General features: G+C 49.8%; 1 protein-coding gene across 1 annotated transcript in view; it reads left to right on the top strand.

The window, feature by feature from the left end:
• Nav2 (neuron navigator 2) overlaps positions 1-25,997 on the top strand; it is a 669,303-nt gene that overhangs the window by 166,974 nt on the left and 476,332 nt on the right. The gene's annotated exons all lie outside the window — the stretch shown is intronic.

Here is a 25,997-nt window from a genome sequence, read left to right as displayed (position 1 = left end):
AAAAACTACTTCCAGACCACTTCCTTTGTCCTGCCCCTTGTGCTCCTTGAGGGCAGGGCCCCATGCTAACCCTTGCTAGTTGCAAGAGCTTGATCAAAGTTCGTGGAGAAGCTGCTCTTCAGGGCTGTTTCCCAGGTGCACCCAACCTCCTCTCAGGTCCTTCTCTGCAGCCCATGTCTTGCCAGCACAGCTGAGCTCTCCCCTGCCCGACTCCGGAGTCTCCCCAGACATGGCCCCCTCTCTCACCAGCCCCTCTGTCCCCAGTGTCCTGCTGTGCTTCTGCTCTTCCTCACACTTGGTTCAGGCCTTCTCTCCTGTTCCCTGAGACTTCCAAAGCTGGACCTGGACCCACAGGCTGGCTGGCAGCTCTGTTCCACACTCCAGGCCCCAGGGATGACCTCACACTGCATGCACTGTCGTCTACCTGTCTCTCTCCTCTGCTAGGCTATGACCCCAGGCCCCTTGTTGGTGTCATCTCTGGAGTCCTGACTCTTGACACAGCATCTGCCATAAAGCCAGTGTCTGCTGAGTGGCAGGAGGACCACTGGTGAAGAGCGCCGGGCTGAAAAGTCCCCAGCACTTGCTCTTTGGAGTGTCTGGCCCTCTGTGCCCATGATGCAGCTTGGCCTCCATTACCTGCAAGGCCTGGAGCCCATGCCAGGTTGTAAGGGGACAGGAAACAGTCCTGCTGGCTGTGTATAAATCCGCAGGTACATTGTGCCTCCGATTCAAACCTTGTTCATTAGCATGGCAATTAACAGCAGCACCTAATGACAGATGGTCCTGTTTGGAGCCTGAACCCAGGGCTCCTCATGGACCTGGAGTGGGGCAGACACATCTGGCCTGGTTGATATTTTCATTGATCCAGCAAGTCCAGCTCCCTGGGCTGCCTGCTGTGGAGACAGAGCTGATGTCAGTGCAGCCAGTGGTCTGCGCTGGGCCTAAAAGAGCCAGGCCCTGTAACAGGCTCTTAGAGAGGTGGGGAAGGGGTCCTATTCCTACTTTAACCTGGGACTCTTTAGCTTTTATTTTTTTAATATTTGAATTTCATACTGGGAGACCTCAAGTCCCACCCTCAAATTTTCTTAAATTCTCTGGACTTCCCCAGGAGTTGGTGTCTGTCTTCCACTAATTCCAGAGACACTGTTGGACCTTCTACCATAATTGTTTAAAATTATGGTGTCCATATCCTTTGGCCTCAGCTAACAGATGCTTAGGGATTTGGTGTTTGAGTTGTGTAAGATCAATATTGTGCAGACATGATTTCATTTAAGTGAGTTTAAAGATGCTTTTTACTCCCTTCCTGTTAATCTCTGGTTTGAATAGACTGGCTATTATCCCGTGAGTTGTACTTATTCCTCCATAAAAGAAATATCCAATTGGTATTAAAATCACTGCCAACGTCCAACCTCTTTAGCTAGTGTGGATTTCACACAACTCAAGTCCATCAGAGCTTGATTCTGCCATAGCCAGATGAGGCCTGGAGAGGCACATGGGTTTGCCCAAGGTCACGCAGTGAACCAGAAGCACAGTTGAAACTGCATCCTGGTCTGCAATATTCTCTTCGCTTCATCATGTTCCAGATCATCAGAAACATCCAGGCCTTGCTCTGTGCACATCCCAAGCTGCCGCAGCATGAATTCCTAGATGGGCCTTCACGCCCTGTGGGCCACGGCCATCCAGGGAAATAGAAGAGAAGGTGGCACTGAGGAGGTGAGGCCTGTGGCCTGCTATTAGTGACACGGAAACCACATATCTTGTTTAGAGAGCTGTCGACAAGCCCAGTGCTCCTGGAGCCATGGAGAAGAATGTCAGCTGCGGGGGTGAGGTCCCTGTGGTAGGGGCAGCTGGCACCTTTGCCATACGGTCACGTCCCTTGGACCTGGAGCCATGGGCAGAGCTGAGGTAGAGGGAGCCTATGAGGAATGGCTCCTGGGAACCCCGGTCCTCCCTTGGCAGTGGGGGCCTCCCTTCCTCCCTCCCTGACCACAGTCCTGGACATTTGCACATCAGAGATTGCTGCTGAGAAGAGCATTGGTCCAGAAAAAACCATCTTCAGCTTTGTTGGCAACCAAACTCTGGAAGAGAAGGAGGACGCACTGGCTGTGAGATCCTGGACCTTGAGTCACAGTTTTTAGTGCCAGTTTTTTGTGTTTGCACCCTGCTGTCAGAGGATGCAAAGGCAGAGGTCACATTGCAACATGTGACCCCAGAAGAAGGGTGCATTCCTCAGCTCAAGGGTTCCTGGCCTTCCCATCTTTGTTTCTTAATCACCCCGGGGCCACAGAGGCTGCAGCTTGAGTGTTGGCACCCACTTCCTGCTTCAGAGATGAGCACTGGCTGTCATGCCCACTCTAGGCACATCCTCCTCTGGTCACCTTCCAGATTGGGTTTTGTTGAGATCTAAGAATAACAAGGAAGCTTCTTTGGGAAAATACCCCTTTATTACTTCCTCAGAATGACTTCTTCCAGGCTTTGCGTGGGCACATATTTTGTACATCATTCTAACAGCACAAATGTAACATTGTGTACTTTTCAAATACTGATTTCCATGCTCTGTTAAGGCATGGGATGAGCCTTTGCCACTTTGTGTGGCAAACACAGCTTGAAACAACAGGATTTCCCAAGAAAAGTGACCTCTTTCACAGAGCACAGAGATAAATTTCTACTTCTAGAACTCCTACCACAGACTGAATGAATAGCCCTTGTGGAAAAGGATTGGGACAGGAAATGTTTCTGATATATATTTTTCAGATTTCAGAATATTTGGGTATATGTAACATGATATCTTAGGAAAGGGACCCAGCCTTAAACATGCATTTATTTATGTTTCACCTGCATATTATATACATAGCCTGAAGGTAGTTGTATATAATAGTTTTGATAATTTTTATGCATAAATCAGTTTTATGGTATGGAGTTTTCCATTTGTAATAATATGTAGATACTCCGTAAGTTTCGGATTTTTGGATGAAGGATGCTCACTCAACCACTATTCCTATTCATTCTATTCTATATCATTTCTGTTACTTTCACTGTTTTACTAGCAAACATTTATTATTACTGAGCACAAAGGGTAGTAATGCTCTGGGCTTTGAATGCGATAATCCCTTCTAATCCTGACATTATCCTTTGGAGTATCATTGGGTTCCTTTTAGAGATGAGGAAATCAATTGCTCAGGGTCCCTTTGCAAGATGCTTTCTACCTCCTGAATCTCTATTCACAGTCATTGTATACTATGTATGTCCAAGTCCAGAAGGGACAGGTGGGATGCAGGTCAGTCACCTGGCCAAATGTTCCCACCTGCGTAAAATTGGGATCAGGGACTCTCCAGATGGAAATGAGCCAGGACAATCACATGGGACAGAAGGCAAGGATGTAAGGCTTGGGGCTGACCAGGCACTGGGGAGTTCCGGGACAGCCAGGACGCATCCAGGGCCACCCAGAGCTGAGTCACAAAGCCTGTCTGCTGAGTTGGCCGCCATGCCTTGTGCTAACGCCTCTGACTGCAGCCTGGCCACAGTCAGCAGCACAACTGCCACACTGCCCCAGGCCCTGGGCTTGCTTTCCGCTGCTGCTGCCACCTTACAGGAAGAGCTCCGCCTGTTTCCTGACCAAGTCCAGCCCTCAGAAGAAACTCAACATCACCGGCATCTCTGCAGTTTCCCTCTGCCGCTCAGCTCCTTCTTGCTTTGTCAGATCCCTGAGCTCAGAGACCTCTCCTGCAGTGCTTTCCTCCTGCTCAGTCCCCAGGTCACCACTGGCTTGGCAGCCCCTTAGGAAGCCTGACATTTTTGTAGACTTCCTGCCGAGGCCCTTCACTTCCTGGGCCAACTCTCTCTTGTAGAGCACTTGCATCTGGAAAACACTGTTTCTTACCAACAAGTCCTGGAAAGCAAGGCAGCTGTAACTCTCTCTTTTTCTTTTTCATTTTAACTTACCCCTTGGGCCAGCATTTCCACCCCAAAGTCCCAGATCCGAGGAGTTTGTGCTCGCTTGCCTGCTGCTTGGAGCCAATTCACAGGCAGATACCCACTCTGACTGGTCCCTCTGGAAGGAGCTGTGGCCCACGGGAGCAGTTAGAGTGGGGAATTCTACAGGCCTGGGTGACTTCCCAGTCAGTCTGGGTGTGGATGCTGGACAGCCTGAGCATAATAGAGGCCCTAACCCTCCTCTTGAAGAAAAGATACTTTGCCTTGTGCACACCTCCACCTCCACACACACACCCCATGCTGGGCTGTGGCCGGCTCTCTTAAATGGTGGCGATACCTGGAGCAGAAGTTCCCTGGGAACCCTGTGAAGTCACACACATTCTGGTGTGCTTGGTGCTGGAGCAGGCATGAAAGAGTCACAGTTTCTACTTCAAGGAAGCACAGCACACACCAGGGCCTCTCCCCAGCCCAGCTGCCTCCTTCCCATCTGCCAGGGGCTGGCAAGGGCAAGGGCAAGGGAAACAAAGGCAGCAGGAAAGGAGGTGGTTTTGAGGAAGACCTTTGCATAAGGCCCTATAAAGCAGCCTAAAGGACTCTGGGCAGTTTACTGTCTTCTTTTGATCTCCTATCTTTCCCTTGGCTGTTTGGGAAGAGTCTCAGTCTCTCTCTCTCTCTCTCTCTCTCTCTCTCTCTCTCTCTCTCTCTCTCTCTCTCTCTCTTTTCTGCCCCGGCAGGTGCTTCTTTTTCTTACACACACTGACTTCAAAAGACCTGAACTCCCAAAGCACAGATGGATTCTGGCAATGAGCAGAGGCGCTTGAGAGTAACTGGGCCAACCAGGAGCTGTTCCCTTCAGCCTTCGCCTGCTGTGTGGAAAGACTGTTGCTCAGTGCTTCCCAGATCTCTTGAGTCCTCAGGTCAATAACATGTTTTAAGCATGAGAGAAAAGTATTTTATCAAGAAAGCACATCGAAGCAAAAAAGAAATCTACAAAATTTACCTCCCACACTACCATTGCGGAAAAGCAGAGTTACTACAGTATACACATTCACACCCCACATGGGAAGGAAGCTAATCTCAGAATAAACAGACTAGAAACCAAGCACATTCAGACTTTTGTGCAAAAACTCCCAGCGCTGTCCTCATTAGTCTTATTGTGTTGGCAACCCTTGGAATCTTGACCATAACCCATTCCTTAGATTAGAGCTTAGAAAGCTGAAGATAACGGTCCTGACTGGGGCGCAAAGTTAAAGTTGAGGTTCAGGTGTGCCAGCAGCTCCTTTTCCTCTCATTGACTGATTTCAGCGTTCCTTAGTGAGAGATAAGGAAATGTCGCCTCCTCTGTGAGGTCCTCTGCAGTCACCCATACAGTGGCAAATGAGTTGCCACCTGTTCCCAGTAGCTCTCTAACACGTCACCTCGTTTTTCCCTTTCGGGCCCTTATCTCAGTGGAAATCACCTTGCCAAAGCCTCGGCATCCTCCTTTGGCCCAACCAGAAGGGAACCCCCAGAGGTGCAGGAACCAGCCCAGAGCTCCAGCACAGGGGGACAGAAGTCCCTAGATGGCTGACATGGGATGGGGCCTTGGGACTCTGGAGGTATAGACGCTACATCCCATTGCCCTGGGCTTCTCATAGTGACCACCTGGAGTCGCATGGTGTTCAGTGGGGGATCAAGGGCACCCTACCCCGTATGGATATTCTGACTAATGAGTTTGTGGACTTCCAATCAGAAGGATAATTTTTTGTTGTTGGTTTTCTGAGATGAGATCTTGCTGTGTATCCCATGTTGGCCTCGAAGCTCATGGTGAGCCTTCTGCTTCAGCCTTTCGAGGGCTGGGCTTACAGTCATGGGCTCAGCAATCAGGAAGTGGAGCACAGTGTTTCTTTATAGAAAGGGGAAACCATCTGCTTTCTACCATTTTTTTACGTCCTTTTGTGAAAGCGTAGAGATTGCTGGATGAGAAAAGAATCAGCTTCTGTCCATCTCCCTTCCCCACAGTGGGAACCATTGGCCTGGCAAAGTACCCTGGTGTTAGCAGAAGAGTCACAAGTCACCAGGCCAGGTCGTCACTGTCACCACTGGCAGTGGTGGGTGTTGGGGGGATTCAACCAGACCTGTGTTAGCATCCAGGCAGGAGCATCAGGAGCCAGGGACTGAGCCTATGGGATTAGATGGTGGTAATGCAAGGCAGTATCTGCTTAGAGCTGCGTGTGTCGTGAGATTTCCATGCGTATGACTTGTACTAACAGTGCTTACTGCAGTGTGTAAAATAGATGTAGCCATTATCTCCTCTTCATGTACAAGATCCAGGAAGCTCAGAAGGGTTAAATGTTGTACCCAAGGTCACACTGCTGAGCATGACAGTGTGACGGCACGAGGACTTCGGTGCAAGTCTGCCGACTCCCAGTCCATGGATACCTCTGCTCTTCTGCTCTGAGCTCCCCTCGCACTAAGATGTGCTCTGGTGTTGTGACAAGCACCACAGCCCATGGCTACATTTACACACTGGAGTAACAATAGCAATAATAGTATGAAGTGACCCTAGCCAAGCACCTGCTATGTGTCAGGCTCTGTGTGGGTGATTTATGCACATTAACTCATTTAACCTCCTAACACCCCTAACAGATATTCTCCTACACTACACAGAGTTGAAATGCCTCTCTCCACTCTTCCAGCCCTGCAGTCTGATTTAGAAGACAGGGACTGGGAGAGATGAATCCTTGCCTTCATGGGGCTCACATTCTGCTGGCAGGATCTGATGATATATATGGAAAGAAGTAAGTGCATATAATTTCAGCAAGTTGATGTTATTTTGATAAATAGCCATGACAAGTCAGAGGTGACTGTGGCAGGGAACGGAGGCAATTAGGCGGCTCATTTGAGATACATTTTTACCTGACTGCTGCCAGAGTTGAGGCTGTACATACACAGAGAAGTGGGGACCCCAGAAGGAAGCAGCTGAAACAAGCCCATTAAGAGGGGAGACACGCTTGGATCAGAATGGTGATAGCAGATTGGTGGAAAGTGATTGGATTCTGGATTTATTTTTAAGTGAGCACACAAAATTTGTGGACAGATTGAATACAGAGAAAGACAGTAGTCAGAGGTGACCCCAGGATTTAGAATTGAATGACTGGAAGATTAGAACTTCCTGTTGTTGAGATGAAGACTAGAAGATTGGGATTCAGATTTACTCATTCGTGTTTGAGGTGTCTGTTACATTTTTATTTCTGAGTCTGTAACTCAAAGGGATGTTCTAGGGGTGCAAGCATCAAGTATTTCATCAAATGTGATTTGCTGCTGACTGTAAGACCAACATTATTTTATTCACTGCTAAGGAAAGGCACCATCAGAAAAACTAGGACACATACTGAATTTGGAGATATCAAAACATGAAAAGGAGTGAGTTTTAGAATGAATGTGATATTGATGAGTTTGCAGTCTCCAGGGTATGGATGGTATTAAGATCTGTGGACATAGATAAAACTACCAAGGGAGTAGTTAAGGATAGAGAGAGTGTGTGATAGTTGAGTAAGAAGGACTGAGTTCCAAAACTGCAGATCTTCAACTGGAATAACTGTGTTCTGGTCCCAGTGAAATACAGACTTGGGTCACGAAAGCTCTTTTCTGTGGAGCTTTTGAGCAAGCAGGGCTTTTAGGGGCTCAGCCAGCTTTGTAACCCATGACATCATGACACCATGTACCAGTGTCCAGGAAAGCCAGGCTTTCAGGCTCATGCCTGTCTTGAATTGTCTCATCTGCAATATGTGGATATACCATGTTCTCTTAGCTCCTTCATAGTCCAGGAAACAACCAGTGTGTAATTCTCCAGGCATCAGTTTCTACATGTGTAAAATGAAGACTTTGGACAGGCTGATCTTTAATCTTTTTCCAGTTCAGGCCTTCTGATAACAATAATGCGAGCTACGGTATCTCCAGCCAGCATCTACTAGGTGAATCATAGAACCATAGAGCCATTAACAACCGTGTGAGTTAGTAGTTTAGCCCATCTCACAGATAAGGCAACTGAAGCCGAGAAAAGAGAAGGTTGCTCGGCATAGTGGAGCTGGTCACTAACCAGGTTATTTAAGAACTCCAGCGCTGGATTCAGCTACACCCCTGGCTTCCTTGCTGGGACTGATGCCTAGTGCTTGAGTTAAACTGAATGATTTCATTGCCAGAGCTTGTGAACCACAGCTTCTCCTAACACAAGGCAACCCAGGTAGTTGCCCTGCTTAAATAGGGCACCTGATCCATCTCAAGGGCTCTTGAGCCTTTGTGGGAATGGAGTGACCCCCAGAGTCATCAGAGAGGGAGCCAACTAACACTGAGGAGGAGAACTCACTTATATCCAGTCCTTGGGCTCTAGTTCAGTGCTCTATGTGACCATACTATTTGCAAGTCAATGGCCACTGTCCACTGGAAGTGGTGTTAAATGTATTTGCTTTAATCAGGGCAGGACATCTGTGCCTTCAGAACATCGGCCACCTTCAGTGTCGTCCTCTTCGTTTATTTGCTTATTTGTTTCTTGCTTGTCTTGCATACCAGACCATTTGCTCCCTAGGGGCAGGGACCTGGTACGGTCTACCCCCTGCTATATCCACTGCCATGTTCACGATGAGGAACACATGTGAAGCACCTCTTCTGTGCCAGGCACTGGGTCCCCACTGAGGTGCCCAAAAGAGGAAGGGGCCAGAGAAGTGCAGGTGCACAAAGCAGGCAGCAGGGTGCAGAAAGGTCTGGCAGCCGAGGGAAGTTCTCAGCGCTTGGTTGCAGGCGAAGGAGAGGTGGTTGGAGGCAAAGGGGGAGCACAGAGCATTGAAGAGGTAGAAAGAGGAGCCATGGAGGGTCACGGGAGAGTCCCAGCAGGTAGAGAAGAAGCAATGGCACAAGGCTTGTTGCCACATGGCACTGGCACAAGGTCTGAAGGAGCAGGAAGTAGGGATAAGAGCTGAGGCGGCCACCTCTGAGAACATACCTCCCACTGCAGGAACTGAGACCTTTTCCTACAGCAGAAACGAGCCATGGAGGCAGTGCAGACTAGCCGTTAAGAACATGGGCTTTGAACTTCGAAGTTAGCTGCACTCCTTGGAGCAAATCATCATTCTGCCACTGCGACTGTGTAACTGGTCCCCAAATTTCATGGCTCTTGGCCTCCCTTTTCTCATCTTGGAAATGAGGTTAAAGTCAGCCTTGTGGGATTGTTGCAAGTTTAAATGAATGCTTAGCATGGTTCCTGGAATATGGTGACTACCCAGCAAATTACTGCTTCTCCTATTGGGGTGGTTAACAAGGAGTTAGGGGAGGTCTTCCCAGCAATCCAGGGAAGTGACGGATTTTCCCGGACAGTGCTGTGGAGTCTGGTTCAGCCATGGCCCAGGGAAAGCAGGTGAGACAGGAACCAGGGAAAACAGTGAGAAAGCTTCTAGGAGAGAGAGAAAGAGAGAGAGAGAGAGAGAGAGAGAGAGAAAAGAAGGTCAAGGGAGAGGCGGGGACGTGGATCCTAGGACTTGGAACAGCTGCTGAAGGAACCTTAGTGACAGGAGACTCTGCCATACTTTGCTCTGCAGCGTAAGGGTATAGTGGGTAGAAGATGATCCCAAGCCTGACCAGCATTAGAGACTCCAAGGAGGGTGGGGAGACCACAGCTCAGCCTGACCTGGGTTCCCTCACTCGCTGGCTCCTGCGCACCTGGAAGATGTAGCCAGCTCTGCATTTCAGACAGCCCTCATGGTGAGAAGGGGTGGTTTGTTATTTGTATCGGATGATATACTTTTAATTAAAATGGTAATCATCTGAGCATTCCTTAAAGTTCTACTTTGGGAATTTGCCTTCTTGCAAGCTATGCCTTAATTAGCATTCTATTTATCCTTTATTAATAAATTATTTCTTGACACTTTCATCTGCCTCCTTTGATCACAGAGTTTCATCTTTCCTGAGCCAAATTCCCATTCTCTACTGACAGTTAGGGTGCAAGGGGCCCAACCAGGCCTGATGTGGGGTTTCAGAATTGGGGTTCATAGTTAACTTGGGACTCTGTCTTTGTCTTGTGCCAGCTGAGCCCCCAGAGAGCACTTGTGCTTCCCAAGGTCAGGAGTGTGGGGACCTGTCCTATACAAAGCTCTTGGTGAAGGTCCGAGAATTGGGGACATAGGCCCAACGTAGAGGCCACAGCTACATCCAGGGACCAGGGACCTCAGGAAAACAGATGCAGGCAAGACCCTGAGCCGTTGGCTCAGAAAGGTTATGTAAGTAGATCAGGGTCACATAGGAAGATTAGGTATCTGTAGAAAACAAACATGTACTTAGTACCTGTTACATGCTACATCCTTTATTCGGTACTTTATGGTCTCTATTAGTCTTCCAAACCATCTACTGAACTATAGGCCATTTTCCCCAGGTTTCTAGAAGAGAAAAATGAGCCTTAATGAAATTAATTAACCTCCCTATGCTACTCCACTAGTAAAAGGTCCAGTTGACATTCCAGTCAAGGCCTGTGGACTTCAAAGACCTCTCTGTGCCCTGCACCATGCCAGCCGGGTTAGAACCAAGATTTCCCAGCTTGGCCTTGGCTGCAACTTTAGCTAAGCTACATCTGGAGGGTGCACTGGATCCTTGCTCCTAGTGTGGTCCTGGGACCTGCAGCACCAGCATGCTCAGATGCATGGCAAAGATGCAGAATCTCAGCCCAGTGCCTATGAATCAGAACTGGCATTTTGATGAGATCTCCAGGATGTGCAAATATTCATTAGAGTTTGGAAAGTGAACTGGAGATCTGATGTTTGTTCTGCACCTACAGCTCACTAACTGTTACTGGCCTTCTCAAGTCAGTATGATTTCCACTGAGCAGATAAGTTAAAAAACTTGTCCAGGGTTATATTCCCACTCGAGGGCAGAATCAGAATGGGGTCCTTATCCTGTGCCCTGACCTGCAGTTCCAGAAGCTGGGTTCTAAGGTTGTCTTGTATTCCCAGGTTGACATCCCTGGGTCACAGGAAGGTAATCAGGAGGATTGGGAGCCATTTCAGTGTTCCCCAAAGCTCAACAAGTGAATTCTGCTCTGCCACAGTCAGACTGCAGTTCCTGTCCTTGGGCATAAGCAGCTTCACTTTTTGCAAGAATTATAACAAGCCAGGATGGAAGCTATGGATATTTACTGGAGACAAGGGGTTCAGATTGGCAATCAACTCTGCCCTTGATTAATGAAAAGAGGAGACATGAATTAATTAGCTTTCAAACATCTTACTTGTTCAAGAGACAATGCCTTTCAAGCCAGGAGATCCTCAGAGGGGTGAGGATATGAAAATGGCCTCTGGGGACTTAGAACAACTTCCGCTTTCTGCTGAAGAAGGAGAACGGGAGAACTGCAGAGAATGTTGATGCAGGTGTTACCATATGTAGTGTTTTACTTAAATCTCAGCAGCCCTATAACAACAGCAGCTCAGTGATGGTAGTGATGAGGATGACAATGACGATGATGATGGTCTCGGCCAATGCGAATAAACTGCACACTCTGCACCCCATGGTGTTCTAAGCCAACCTCCCTACTGAGGAAGATCTGTCCTTGTCTCTCCCATGTTACAGCCCAAGAAACTGGGACTCAGAGAGATTAAGTAACTTGCTGAAAGCATCTCCTGAATCCAATGCCCACATCTCCCAAAGTCCTTTTTCTTTTCACAGTACCACGCCCTTCCTGCTGCTTGGCTCCTGTTTGCTGGGAGTGTTTCAGCCATGCGCCTTGGAATTGGCTTCCTGGGGCCGTCTTTTCCTCTTGCTCTGAAGTCTAGACACGCGTACCTTTACTATCTACATCCAGACTCATCTCTGAATCCTGAGTACAAGCACACGGGTTTATCCCGGCTCGTCTAAGGGCTTTTTAAGTCAGACAGATCTAGATTTGTGTCCTGATTTCCTCTGCCAACTTCTAGGTGACATCCACAAGTTAACTTGTGGACTGTTAATCTTCCTGAGCCTCGGTTCCAGGATGTGAAATGGAAGTAATACCATTCCAAGGTGTTGTGAGGATTAAGAGTAAAATGGATGTGAAGGAATTGGCCTGAAGGTTGGGTGGCATAGAGAAAGCACCTGAGTCTCAGAAACACAGTGACTCGCCAAGGTTACCAGGCTGCCACAGGGAGGAGGACAGTCCGGAATGTGGACCTGCATGAGTCCCTCCCCTCCCTGTGCTCCTGCAGCTCTGGGCTCTGCAGCAGATGTGAGGAGAAAAGGCTGTCCTGAAAGCAGCTCAGATCAGTGCTCTCCCAGGTTGGTTTGTCTTTGTTGTTGCCAAAGTTTTAAATATAACTGACACTGGAAGTGTTGCAGTGAGGTCCAGTCACCCAGCACGCTGTGACACATTTCTAGCGGGACCTGGTTGTCTTATCCCTTTCTCACAATACCCGGTACCCACAGGTCAAAGGAGGAGAGGCTTATTTTGGCTGACATCTCAGTCCAGAGCCAGCTGAGTCTGAGGCAGAACGCTGTGGTAGAGGGCCTGGCGGAGAAACAGCTGCTTACATCATGGCAGGTGGAAAAGCAGAAAGGGACTGAAGGGAGGTCCAGGAATGAAGATAGACCCCCTTCTAGGCCACACCTCTACTGATAGGTTACCTCTTCTGACCAGGCCTCACCTCCTAACAGCAAGTCAACAACAAGCTCCCATCATCAAATCACCTTCCAGGAGCCCATTTATGAGCTCTCAGGAAGCTCTAGATATAAACCATAACAAGATGGCTGTGGCACATCATTCGGCTTGACTGTGACCTATCCTGAGAGGCCTTCCATGACCTGTTATGACATGCGCACTCTGGCTCTTTTTCTAGCTTTTTCCTTTATATTTTAATGAGAACTTTCTTATTTTATGTGTTTTCCTATCAGTCTGTGGAGTTTGAGTCTTATTTATTGGTACACTTTTTTAAATTAAGTTTTTTAGTTTGGAGTAATTATAGTTTCATATTCTAAGAAATAATAGGAAGAGCTCTTGGATATCTTTCCCCCAGTTTTCTCCATTGGTAACGTGTCTCAGAACCAGAGTGCACTATCACAGGATATAGCATTTCTTTCTTTTTTGTTAATATCTCTTTCTATAATTTAAGGTCTGAAAGTTCAGGACTTTATCTTGTTCAACACAATACTACTAATATATATAACGATACTTGGTGTCATTTCTCATCCCTTTCCCCATCAGTGACACTTTGATGCCTGGGTGGCCTTTATCCTGCAAAAGTCGTAAGATTCTCTAATTCTGTGACTTCAGTCTCTTTAAGATCAGCTAGAACTTCAGATGAGGGGTACCAAAGGATTTCACAAGGGGTACATAGGCATGAATACTTTGAAGGGAATTGATTTCCAGGTACTCAGCTTGCTTTTTCCCAAAACTCTATTCTTTCTCAAAACTGACCTGAGATCTACCCAAGAAGAGTTCACAGAAGACCTCCTCTCTCCTGACCAAAAACAGATGCCAGCCCAAATCTCACTGGGGTTTCAGATTGTTGGAGGTGTCAGACAAAGGAATAAATTGCAGCACTGGTTCTATTGTTTTTTTTTTTTTGTTTTTTTTTTTTTTGTTTGTTTGTTTGTTTGTTTTTTTGTGGGTACTGGGAAGTGAACTCAGGACCTCGCACTTGCCAGGCAGACTCTGTGCCGCTGAGCTGCATCCCCAGGATAGCGCTGGTTGTGAGCCAGCCATTTTTAGTGATTACCTGAGGAGTATGAAACACACAGAGCTTCCAGAATTTACCTGGGTGCCCAGTCCTGTTGCAGGCAAGGCTGGGCACTGGAAACGTAGTCTTCAGCCTTGGGCACAGAGCAAGCAGTGTAGGTAGAGACTGCTGGTTCTTCTCAAGTATTGGGAATGTTTTTCAGGACTCTCATTTCTTTGTAGGTATATTGGGCAAAATTCATGCTAAAATGATCTCTTTCACATTTGGTGTGCTTATTCAATTAAAGTAGTTCTAACTTCTTTTTCAGAATCACATGATGAAATGTTCATTCAAATTATACTTAACCCTAATGTTAATTCATTTTATAAAATTGTTTTTCCTGTTAACTCAGAATAAACTGAGTTTATGCACATAGAGTAAATGCACATAGAGGAAGAAAACTCTGAGGATATTTTAACAATAGGCTCAAGAGTCCAAATGTTTTTCACATCCTTCTGTGGGAGATGGAAGCGAAAAGACTGAAGGCCACAGCGAAAACACAGCCACTCGGAAAGCCATTATCAGCTGCCATTTTGATTCGAGATTTAATGTCATAGGCATCTTGAGGCCTTTTCATTTGTACTGAATTCGATGTCATCAGTCTACTCCCTGAAAAGTTATCAAGAAGCATCCAGGCTACAAATGCTCAGGGTTGAATAGTTCTCTTGAAAGAGGCCTTGCTGTGTTCAGCTGATAATCAACCAATCAACTGAATGGCCATGTGGAGATAGGTCACCAAGGGGGACCCACTGCTGCCCCATCTCTTATTCAAGCTTGGGCTGTGTTTCTCTCCCGATAGGGGCATATAATCCCATCAGCGCCAATGGGAGTTGTGTGCCTGCTTCACCGGAGACAATAGGCCAACTGAGAGGGACAATTGTTCCCAGCAACTGAGGGGTAAACACGATTGGCTTTTCCCAGCCACCATCCATGAAGGGCTACACTGAGTCCCCAGAGCCCTTTCTTTGTTAGTTTGCAGAGCTGGGTGACAGCTTCCCTTCCTCTCCTGCCAGGGGACTGCCACCCACTCTCAGGAGCACAGCCTATTCCTGAGCCCTCCTAATGCCCTGTCAAGACCGGTCACAAGAGGAGAGCTCCCAGCCTCTCTCCCTGCTTCTTCTAAAGATAAATCAGAGGACACTCATGTGTCCCATTCTCTGACAATGCTATCACAGCAGCACCAGCAAAACAACTTGAAATTATTTATGGCTCATGTATCATTTCCCATGCATTAAGCATTTTGTATGCATTAGTGCATTTAGTTACTAACTCTCAGGATGATTCTGCAAGGCAGTGGTAGACATCCCCATAAAACAAGGTGAGACAGAGTCCAAAGTAAGTTGCATCTGGTAAGCTGCAGAGCCTGGACGGTCCCCTTCCTCTCAGGCTGTCAGTCACGAAATCCCTTGCAGCAAGTTATGTCAGTGTTTCCCAAAGTGGGTTCCCTTCAGAACACTGTGAGACAAAATTTGTGGAAGGCTACTCCCTCGGCTCAAACCCTTTCTTGGGAATCCTCAACAGACTTTAATTTATTAACAACTCTGGGAAATCCTGCAGAAAAGAAGCCTCTTAAGTTTGCTTAACTCAGTATTTCCCAACTATCTGTCTTTCTTTTCCTCTTGCATAAAGCCTATTATTCTTTGTTAGATCCTACACTAAATTATTAGCGGGTGGAGGCAGCCAACTAGAGGAAGTGAGGCCTCCAGGGCGGGGACAGACACATGGACTGCAACTTTGAATTGGAGTGGCTGATAGGGTGTCAGCTGAGTTCTCTTACAGGCTTCTAGCTGAGGCATGAAATCCCATCTTCCTGCATGTGATGCACCAAACTGTGTTCTGCTTTTCCATAACAAGAGGAATTGTTCTGGAAGACAAAAAAGGAGAGATAGCTGTGTCGAGACTGTTGACCTGGGATGGAGCCGAAATGTAGCGGGCAAGGGTGTTAATATAGACGAAGGCTTTGGGTCAGGAGGCCCATCTGTGAGGACTGGCAGCTGATGACAGAGTCCCCTGCGGAACTGGCTGTCCTTGGGGCCCTGTCTCGGTGGCAGCAGGCTGAGGCTCAGACTCCTCTCATGCAGGAGAAGGACTCACAGCTGAGGCTCCTGATTTCTTTGTCCCACTGGAGGGAAGGGATAGGCCCTCAGGCATCAGGCAGAGCACAAGGCCCAGGCTGATGTGAGACCTTCCCAGATGACATGCCATGGGGATTTGTGGGCCTCACTGGAGCTATTTCCTCCAGGGGGTCATTTTATTTAGTTCCAATTGGACCCTGTGATTGGTCTCAGCCCTGGGCCACCTGGTGTCTTGGCTCCATATGGCGGCAGCTAGGAAGATGCCATTTTTCAGTTGAAATATGCTTCTGCTTCACTATGGATCAGCCTGTAACTGCTTTTAGCTGGAAAAGCTTTGGTTTCTAAAATCAAGCTGGAGCATCATTTCTCTGCTTCCAATTTGCGGGATCAGTGTCTTCCTTGTTAATTCAAACAGAGAGCCACAGCATGGGAAAAACCAGTGGGGTCCTAGAGGTCAGCAAAGCCCACCCCTGACTTTGTAGGGGACGCCTTTCCACCACCCTTAAGCACTGCCACTGACAGGGAGCTCACTTGCTAGCTGTGCAGACCCCTGCTATTGCCCAACTTTTGGTGGGTTTGGTCCTGCGAAGAGCATCTAGTGGGTGCCCTTCAGAGAGCACTCACCCACCCATCACCTGTCAAACACTGTGCTCGGTATTTTAATGTCTACTTGATTTGATCTTCATAAAAATCCCATAAGGGAGTATTACTCTCATCATTTTTCTGGCTAATTCGCCTGGGGGTTAAGGAAGGGATTCACAGCCCTGTGGGCAGTAAGTGGTGGGAAGAGGTCACCCCAGGACTTTGCTGTTGGTCTCATGAAGATTCTAGCATTCGCTGAGTATTTATTGGAGCTGGGCTCTGTGCTAAGCTGTTCCACAGACACTATTTGATGGCAGGTAAATCACCGCATGGCGCAAGTGACTACTTCTTCAAAGTAGAAATGTCCTGGACAGAGTGCCTGCCAGGTGGACACAGTGACCCAGGTCACATGGGGAGGAGACAGATGCTGGTCCCAGTCTTCTGGCTTGAAGTCCCGAGTTCCTTTTGCAAACAAAGTGAGACTCATGCTGTAAACCAGGCATGGGATTCGGGGTGACATAAAACCAGGTTTAGATCTCTAAGCCCTGGGCTTATGGCTCCAAAGCTGATGGTGTAAGGCCCGAGCTGGGAGACCAGCCTAAGAGCTGTCAAGGTTTTCAAGCAGAATGACTCTTCTGGTGCTTGCCTTCAGAAGTACTGTGCAATTTCCCCATGCCAATCTGTAATTGCAGTGACATCAGAGCAGCTCCCAGGAGACAGAGGAATCCTCTAGCCACTAAGAAGTCTCCAACAGGTACTTCCCAGAAATCCACCTCCTGATGCCCAGTTTTAAACCTAAACCAAGAATATAAAGGTCCAGGAAACCACCCCAAACTGTGTTCATCCACAAGAAATAAACAGATGTTTCCTTGAAAAGAACCCTCATCCCCTTCTGGTCTTGATCTGGGATCTCTAACAAAAGCCTACCAGTTTCTGAAGAGCAGATGATGGAAGTCAGCTGACACCCCAACTTTGAGCTCTCCACTTTTTTTGGGTCTGTCAATCTCCGAGGCCTTGCTGAAAGCAGACTGGCTGGTGCAGGTCCTGAGTGCCTAAGAGCCCCTGTCGGGGACCCATGCTGGGGACCTTCAGTGTGGGGCCCCATGGCCAAGGCTGGGCTGCCTTGACTGCCCTCCTCACAGCCCCCAGCTCTCTGAAGCCACCTGCAGGGTGGGGTGACGTCATGGAGAGGGGAGGTGCACAGGATGGGCTGGTTGCCTTGGCAACCACTCTCTGTTGTCCAAACTCCCACAATAATCACCCTAGGCTTTTGGGGGTTGTTTTCTATTATTTAAATTGCCTTGGGGGAATATAGAAAATATTTTCTTTCCCAGCATTTGAGCTCTGTCGCTCTTGCATTTCCTTAGTGGTAAATGTAACCATTTCAGCTCTGTTCCTCTCCTTTCTCTGTCTTCTCCATTTCTGCACCTGAGATAGCTAGCTTCAGCCCTAACACACCTCGCTTCCTCAGTCTCAAGGTGCAATCACTTTTCCACATATGAATGAAGGCCTTTGGGCTCCTTCCAGCAAGGACCTCTCCGGCTGCTGTTTGGATCAGGGTGAGAGAGAAGACCACTTGGATCTAGGCCACGGTTACACTAGGATTCCAGAAGCCCTGGTGCAGTCTCTCACCTCTGTCCTAGAAGGGCAGTGCAGAGTCAGAGGTGGGTGCCCAGGGACTGTGTCCTGCCACCTTTAAATACTGACACAGGGGCCCCCGTGCTCACTCCCAAGCCAGTTCCCTCTGCCTGCATGCAGCACTGTTGCGGTCCCTTATTTTAATGACCCTACTGTCGCCATGGGACCGATTTTCCAGGTGATGGAAAGCCAGTGCTAATTGGGGTAGATGGGGCCGAGAGCAGTGGCAGAGTCCAGCCAGGGGCCGGAGGCAGCGCTGCAGACACCGACTTGGAAGGTGCTGAAAACACTTCCAGTTCTCTCTTGTGCCCACCCTGGGCCCAAGACCTGATCAGGGAACAGCTGCTGAGAGGGCACCACTGAGAGCAGGTAAGACCCCACCCGACCCCTTGTGCTGAGCTTCAAGATTTGCCCTTCAGACTCAGGATAATAATGATAAGATGGTAATAAGAGGAAAAGTAATCATCGGGGACTGAAGATTCACTTTCACCTCAAGGAATGGGCTGGGCTTCTTTAAAGAGATGTTTCTGTGGTCTTACTCCTTGCAAATTTAAACCAAGCAGTTGTAGTCTGGACAGTAAAAGATTCAGCGTCTGGAACTCAGCGGGCCAGGACAAACTCACAAGGATGGACAGAGGTGACATCAGGGAAAACTGAGCCAGAGTCAGACAGAGGCCGGAGCCAAGGCCTGTGGATCCCTGCACCCCACCAGCATCTTGCCTCAAGGAAGGGCTTAGCGAGGATGTGTGCTGCTTGCCGATTTCATAGCTGTCGGGAATGGTATCTCCAAAGAGCAGCTCCCAGACGAACATGAAAGAAACTCAAAAAAAGCTACAGCAATGAAAGCAAATCCTAAAACAGTGAAGATGAGCATCTTCAAAGGGAATCAGATGTCAAGGGAATCCAGTCACCGCCTTTCACTTCCTGTGACGAGCGTTCCCGCAGCAGCCCTTCCTGTGCCAGGCCTTATTCCAGGTGGCCTGGCCTCATCCGCCCGGTGAGGCAAGCCCTGTTCTGTCTGACTCCGCAGACACAGTGGCTCAGGCCCAGACAGCCAGGCGTCTGCACATTGTCATACTGAGCACCACTGGCAGGGGGACTCAGGAGCCAGGGAGTCCGGGCCTGCGGGTTGCTCTGGTAGCCAGAGTGTGCCCTTGCCCATCCAGTGTTAATGGCAATAGAAAAATTTAAAGCATCCAGACTTTCTGTTGTAAGCTCATACACTCCTTAAAGATAATATATTTTGTGCTGAATAGAAGTGATAGGTTCTCTCTGGTCCCTCCTTCTTTGTCCAAGCTGAGTGACAGATAAGAAAAGTACACCTGAACCCTTTAAATGACACATCCCAAAGCAAGAAGATACTCAGAGCCCTTCCAGGCCTCCATGCAAGGGGGCTGGACGGCCCCATACCCCAGGACCAAGAGCCACCCTGTCTTTCTGAATGTAACGGGACCTTAGGGGGACACTTCTTACCATTGTGGAGTCTGGGCTGAGTTTCCAAAGCTAAAGTGATGAGATGGCCAAGGCCAGTCCGGGGCTGCCACGTCCAGGGTGAAGAAAGGGAGCAGCGCTGAGTGGAGGGACATCCTTCTAGAGCTGCCTGGGAGACCTAGGCTGCCTCGAGAAAGGAGGCTGCGCTCCCCACTGACTGGGCATTTGCTAGACTGTGGGGATGCCACAGGGCCCTACCTGTGGCAAGATAGGAATTTAGGGGTTCATTGGATGAACCCAGGAAGAAACCTGGGCTGAAAGCAGACACCACTGGCTGCAGAACAAGGAGGATGGGACCACAAGGAGTGGCCTTCTGCTGGCAGTGTGTCCCGGCTAAGCCATCTTGAAAGGGTCACGGACGGGACCTGCCCAGCAGAGTTGCATGGGGGAGCTGTGTCAGGGGGCCGCTCAGGGGACAAGAAATGAAGAGTCACCCCAGAGAGCTCCCCTGAATCAGAAAAGACACAAGGCGGGTGTCACCTGAGAACCCAAACAGGCACCAGCCACTGCCTGCCACACCAAGAGCATCACAAACCAAGGGACAGTATATTGGCCTCCTAGCTATCCTCCCCTCCCCAAGTCACACCCTAGCTCCTGTCCTCAGCTCTCGAGGGGCCGTTAGCAGGAGAGTAAAAGCAGGAGAGATGGGGAAGGAGAGCCATGTGGGGGAGCCTGGTGGCTTCTGCCTGCTCCGCCAGTGAGAGACCACAGTTCTCCAACACACTGGGTGTGGAAAAGAGCTTCAAAATTCATCTCAGATGGCACTGGACATTGTTTGACCTGAAAATGACATTGCCCTCACACCCAGAGCCAATCAGAAAGGTGCTGGGATTTGCTGGAGACAAGGCCAGAGGAAGCAAGGACAGCCCTTCCCGCCCTGCGCTGGATCAGTGAGCTTCAGGAAGGAAAGCGACAGGTGGGGACCTCCCAGGTCCACCTAGAGTCTCTCTGCACCCCTGATTTCTAATGAGGAACAAAAAGATGAGGGATGTGCGTCTCACCCACACTTACTGTGTGCAAGGACCCTCAGAGCCCCTCTGCCCAAAACTTCCCCCGTCCAGTCCTGTGAGAGCTGCAGGGGCCACTCCCTTTCCACTGATGGAGAAACTCAGACCCAAAGAGGGTAAGCAAGGTGCCCCAGGGTGATCAATACACAGTGAATTCTGCATTCAGAGATTTGAACTCAGGACCCTGAGCCAAATGGGGAAAAGACAATAGGCCTCGTCTACAGGGGCTCCTAGATCCTTGCCAAGAGTGTCCCAAAGGGTGGCTTCCTTCCCAAGGGGCCCATGGCTTCTCACTTTCTTTGCTATGGCTGAGCTAGGAATCTAGGAGGTTAGCAGGTCACCTCGGGACCAGGACCAAGCTCCACACCAGCCTCTCCCCTGAAAGGGTGAAGACCACAGGGACCTTCTTCAGTTCACCCAGCAGGGAGGGGGTCTGAAGGCCAGGCTGAACCTCAGAGAGGACACACACGCATCACCCGGCAGATCCCTTCATGTCCCCATCCCTAGGCCCACCAGGTACGCACGGTTCAGAACAGCAGTTTTAGCAGATGTCTCATCAAAACAGAGTCAGAGACTGTGAAGAAATAGTCTGCGGAGCCCAGCCACGTCCGTCCTGTGTCCTCTCGTCCTGTCTCCTCTTCGCGGAGAAGATTTGCATTCTCTCCCTGGCACTGCTGAGACCCCCTGTCCTGAACTGTCAGCCTGTCAGCGCTTTGGCCTCCGTTCCCTTGTTCTTTCTCCCCGCCCCACTCCCCTGTCCCTGCTCCCCTGCCTGCTTCTCCTGTGGCCCCACCTCCTCTCTTCTTTTCCTTCTCCCTCCTCTCCTCCCCACTTCTCCCCACCTTTGGAGAGAGCCAGAGCTCCCCATGCGGCCCTGGGCTCCTGGGGCTTTTGAGGCCTGTGGGGGTCCTCTCCCTTTGTCTGCTGGGAAGGCACAGCTGGTGAATTAGGGTGGGGTGCTGTGCACTAGGGATTCCAGAGGCCTGCCTGGAGATTGGCTGGTGTTAGGGGACAGAGCAGAGCCCTCTGTGTACAGTGGCAAGGAAAGGGCTGCTCTCCATTCTTGGGCTCCTGCTGTGCCTGGAATGGGAAGAGCAAGAGCCAGTGTGAGTGGGACTGCAACACGCTGGAGCCACTGAGGGGAGGTCTGGGAGGGGTCCCGGGAAGTCACTGTTATGGTCATGGTGGCTTAGCTCCTCACTCTGCTTGGCCCTCTCAGCTTCTTGGGATTAATCTCCAGAAATTGGTGGGCAGTGCCATCCATCACGGCTGCCTCAGTGTGCCCAGGGCTGCAGGCAGGGGTGCGGTCTTCTGCCCCCTCACCCCAAATCCCTCCCAGGGTCAACAAACCGAGAAAGGGCTCCCTTTCTCACAAGGCCACGGAGCTGCTGCTCGTAGCAGGAAGGACAGGAATCTTGCAAGGAGGAATGTGAGTTTGCGTGTGTGTGTGTGTGTGTGCGCGCATGCATGTGTGTATGCACACATGTGTGAGTGTAAAACAGACAGGCTGACACAGAGAGGGAGAGAGGTGTGGGATTGTTAAGACCAGCCCTGGTCAAGACAGCAGAAGGAACATGAAAGCACAAATCCCCCTTCTGCCCCTGGTAATGATGGCAGTAAATAAGTAAATAAATGTCACAGGCCCGGCAGCCTGGTCTGGGCACACCACTGGCTGTAACACGCTCCCCAAGGACACATGTGTGCCCCAATATGGCCCTTGCGGGACCGCATCCTTTCAGGGTAACCCAGGGACCCCTCCTGCCAGAGTCTCTAGAAAGGGTCCCCAAATGGGCTTTGGCGCTGTGGCTGGAATCCAGTTCTGGCTAGTGCCAGCCGGAGGCCCGGTGGACTGCTCTCTGGTGAGACGTGCACAGCTTGCGGGGTTCAAGGAGCAAAGGGTCCTAGACACTGCCAGCCATACGCTGCAGGCTCAGGATGAGGGGCTTTTAGCAGAGGGGTGGCGCCCTCTGCTGGCGAGTGCGGGCTGAGCCGGCGCTGCCGGAAGAGAGAGGTACTTCATACTGGAAAGTTGCTTGAGTTTTCCTTCTTTTCTAAAACTGTGTTCCAAGTCCAGGAGTTGATGTGGGATAAGGGTGGCCAGGGAGAAGTACTGCTGGGTTAGCGCCTCCTAAAAGCCTGAGACAGTTCCTCCAAAAATCTACATTTCAGGTTTTTATGCTACCCAGTTTTAGAATTTTGAGTTTCCAGATAAGGAAAGTGAGGTGAGGCAGTGATCGCAGACGCGCCTAGCCATCCAGCAGCAGCTCCGGGGCCAGCAGAACCTCAGTCCTGAGGCTGCCCACCAGTGGTCTGGTTGGTCCCCAGCATGGGTCCCTGGTGTGGAGGCCTAGGAGAGGCATGGGGGGGGGGGGCCAAGGACGCAGTCTGGCTTTGAGGCCGGGTCTGACTGCACACAGGCTGTGTGACTTTCAACTCTCCTGTCCTCTGGGATTCCACACATAAGGCTTAGTTAGGGGAGGACTTGGGTGAATGGGTGTTTACATTGGTCTCTTCCTTGCCTCCGTGTTGATTAAGCAAAGATGCGTAACTAGCTCAGACTGAGTCCCCGAGACGCAGCTTTGGAGGTGTGGAACAGTCTGCTAGGCCAGGCCATGGTGCATGTACCACAGAGGCCTTGCTGAGTCTTTGTGTGGTGAAGAGCTGCAGCCAGAAGGGTGACCATCTCAGGCAAGGCAGTGCATGAGGACTGCAGCTATACTCCTGGGGAGCCACAGGCAGCCAGGACCTTCATTCTAGGGAAGTCTTACACACAACGCCTTACTGCAGGCAGTGGACAGTTTTTATTATTTTGGAAGTAAAGCAATTACTTCTGCCCTCCTGGATGCCAGAGGTCCAGTGACTTCGGGTGGAGAATGTGTCTTGTCCTTCCTAGCATTCCTTGAGGATGTTGTGTTCCGGGTTCTGGACGTCCTCAGGGAGCACAGGTGAGGTCCCCTGCAGGCTGAGCGCAGGGCTGGGAAGCAGAGGACAACCTGAGTCCAGTCCTCACCTCTCATCTAGTCAGGGGACAACTTCACACCCATCCGTGGAGACCCCATCTGCCATTGTCTTTCTCCTCCTCAGCCCCCCTTTCTGCCCTCTTCAAAGCCTCTGCCTCCCTCACTGCCCGCCCTCCAGCCTGTGCGTTGCCAGGCTGGGCAAGGTGCTGGGAAAGGTGTCAGAGTGTGAAAAATGTTTCTCCTGTTACTGCTGCGAAGCTCATTGCAGGAAACCATGTCAAAAGTGGAAGATCCACACCGCAGGAAGGTGTCGTCTGATGTCATTTGTAAAAGTCACAGATTCATTCCGTGCTAAGTGGCAAAGCATACAGCATACAGGAGGGTGAGCTAGACTGCGGCAGCGGAACACACTAGTGTGGCATCATTAGAAGTTTGGTGTGCCCAGTTGTGGTGGCACGTGCCTATAATTCCAGCACATGGGGAGGCTGAGGCAGGAGGACTGCAAAAGCTCCTGTCCAGCACGGGCAGTTTAGCAACTTAGTGAGACCCTGTCTCAAAGTTGAAAAAGTCAAAATGGCCTGGGGATGTGGTCTAGCGAGAAGGTCCTCAGTGCCATCAAAAATTAAAATAAGATAAGTAATAAAATAAAAGCAAAAAATATCAGGAAAACATGTTTATGGTCAACAACACAGTCTACAAAATTGTGTTGTACAGCCTGGTTGCAACAATATCACGTAAGTAAAGAGTTAAAGACTGGCAGAAAAATCTGAGGCTCTCCTGAGCCTGGGTAGAGGGAATGCAATAGAAGCCTCTGAACATTTTTTATGCCACGGACTCCTTTGGCTATTTGTTAAACCTCTAGGCCCCTGTTAGTACAAGACGTCAATTTTTTAAATGCATGGAATATGCACCATAGGATGTCAAAGCCAGAGAACGATAATGAAACACAGGTGTCCAAATATTGGAACAGTTTCGCAGTATGCTGGTATGTGTGCTTCTTTTTAACTCCTTAAGTAAGCAGAGGACACTCGGTGTTGTAGCTGTACATTTGATTACTTTGGCCTCAGAGAAGCCATCCTGGAATCCAAGCGTCTCTTGCCAAAGTACAGCTGCCTTTGGTTAAAGCCAGCCTGGGCAATTCTTGGGCAATCGGGGGTTCTCTGGGCACCAGATGAGAGGGAACACTGAGCCTCTGGTTGCTGCAGGTTCTTGGGTGCCTTGGGCAGGGAAATTTTATTTCCACAGATGCACTACCAGTTCTCCTGCTGGAGTCTAAAAGCATCCCAACTTGAGCTTTAGGGGGCGCTCCCTTCTAAGCAGTGAGCAGGGCAGGCTTTGGCTAAATGGGGCCCAAACCCAACAGAGCTGGGGCTGCAGTTCCAGTGGGAAGCCTGGGTGAGCGGAGGTGGTTCCCGGCTCTACTCCCAGGCTGTGCCGTTTCGAGAAGGTGCAGTGGTCAGTGGCTAGTTGGGAACAGCACAGAGCCAGAGCCACAGAAGGGCTCTTGGTCTGGTCTGGTCTGAGCCTAGGTGGAGGGGCTGCTCCTGTGGAACCCATTGGGAGGGGCGGCCTTGCTGCACCTGTGAGAGGTGCAGCCCGTTTCTATATTTTCTGAGCCGTTTGGGCCTTTTGCTTTTCAGGGAGGCCACTGTCAGTGGTGGTGACTACCACAGCAGAGGGACCTGAGGCTCAGGGACACACAGCTAGTAAAGACAGAGCTGGTATTTAAACCTAGGTTTTCTGACTCCAAAGCCCATTGACTTATCCCACCACCATTATCAGCTGTGCACCATGTGCCAAGCCCCTGAACCACTCTGAGCCTTGTTTTCCTCATGCAGTGATACCCAGGTAGCTGTGATAAAGACAACAACCCCAGAGAATCACTGTCCAGACCACACAGGAAGATGTCCAGGAAGACATCGTATAACCCGCAAAGCATGATGGGGTGCGAAGGTTTTCATCTGAACTTCCTTCATTTAGCATTTGTGTGCGTTTGTGTTTGCCTTTCTTGGTGCTAGCAGAGAAGCTGGGAGGGCTGAGAGGGGAGGACTCAGGGCCCACGTGTTCAGCCCACTCACAGACGTCCCCAGCCTTCGGGAGGTGGCCGTGGATGTGAGCATTAGTGATAAGCCCCCTCTTCCCTTCAGCAAGGACACTCCCAGGACCTCCTCACCGAGAGGGGTCTGAGACAGGGAGCTGCTTCTCTCCAAACCATGCTTTGCCCGGGGCTTTCCTGCCCCCTGAAAGGAAGCCCTGCCTGGGGTGCTCCCCGCCACCCCACACCCTTCCTTAGGAACCAGGAGCTGCAGTTTCTAACTTGGATCCTCATCATCACTGCAGTGGGTGGTTTCCAAATTATGACTTCCTAATTAGCTCTTTGATGAAGCTGTTTTTCATGCCTTTGCTGAGAACTGCTGGTGAAAATAGCCTCTATTATCTTGCCGTTTTGCTCTCCTTTGATTATTGACCCACTAAGGCAAAAATAATCAATCAATTAATTAATTAAAAGAGCCAGGGTGTGCCTCCTAAGAAATCTGACCACTAATCACGTGCTTTGGACAGCTCAGAGAGGATGTGATCTGCACACGTGCTGCAGGAAAGTAATCC

The sequence above is a fragment of the Cavia porcellus genome, unplaced genomic scaffold, assembly GCF_034190915.1.
Source record: "Cavia porcellus strain 051 isolate PalLab524CR breed Dunkin Hartley unplaced genomic scaffold, mCavPor4.1 scaffold_9, whole genome shotgun sequence".
Lineage (NCBI taxonomy): Eukaryota > Metazoa > Chordata > Mammalia > Rodentia > Caviidae > Cavia > Cavia porcellus.
This window is presented reverse-complemented; position numbering and strand designations above follow the sequence as displayed.